This window comes from Penaeus monodon, chromosome 27, assembly GCF_015228065.2.
Source record: "Penaeus monodon isolate SGIC_2016 chromosome 27, NSTDA_Pmon_1, whole genome shotgun sequence".
NCBI lineage: Eukaryota > Metazoa > Arthropoda > Malacostraca > Decapoda > Penaeidae > Penaeus > Penaeus monodon.
The window spans coordinates 25348662-25349234 of NC_051412.1; the positions used below are offsets into that span (position 1 = coordinate 25348662).

Consider the following 573-nt stretch of genomic DNA (forward strand, 5'->3'; position numbering starts at 1 on the left):
TCACTGCACTGCGCAGTTTGAAAAAAAGTACCTATGACGTTACAGATGCCGATAATGAAGAATCAAAGTACAATATAAATTGAATAATAGTCATTTCCATTAAAATAATTATCTTTCTCTTTTCTTCTCCTTTTCCACATTTCCCAGAACAAAAATCTCATCTAAGATGAGAAAGATCTTCGAACTTTGCTGCTCAGAAAGTAAAAAAAGGGGTTTAGTTATGGAGTTAACGGAAGGATAGAAAATGAGGTGCCACATCCTCTGGGCGGCCATGGGTGTCATGAAAATCACAAATGTCTCGACTTAGTGCATGGCTGGTTTATCATGCACAGTAATTAGGATAAGAGTGACGTGATTTTGCATGACATTCGAAGCCGGAATGAAAGAAACGCACCAATTACTCATTACCAGCATGATAAACTTTCCAAAGACTAATAACACTAATCACTGCCATTTCGGGTGAGTAAATAACAGAACAGACTTTCATGATCACTTACCATTGAGTGGAAACGCCATTCTCTTGGCGACTGCATGAAATGGAAGTGGGAAAATCGACATTAAAGAGAGGAAACG

The 573-nt window shown here is 38.2% G+C and overlaps 1 long non-coding RNA gene across 1 annotated transcript in view; it reads right to left on the reverse strand.

Annotated features, from left to right (window-relative positions):
- The window catches only part of LOC119590372, an 8483-nt gene that overhangs the window by 6554 nt on the left and 1356 nt on the right, over window positions 1-573 (reverse strand). Inside the window, exon 2 of the long non-coding RNA XR_005230260.1 lies at window positions 498-527. This is a non-coding gene — a long non-coding RNA (uncharacterized LOC119590372). The remainder of the gene's footprint in view (window positions 1-497; window positions 528-573) is intronic.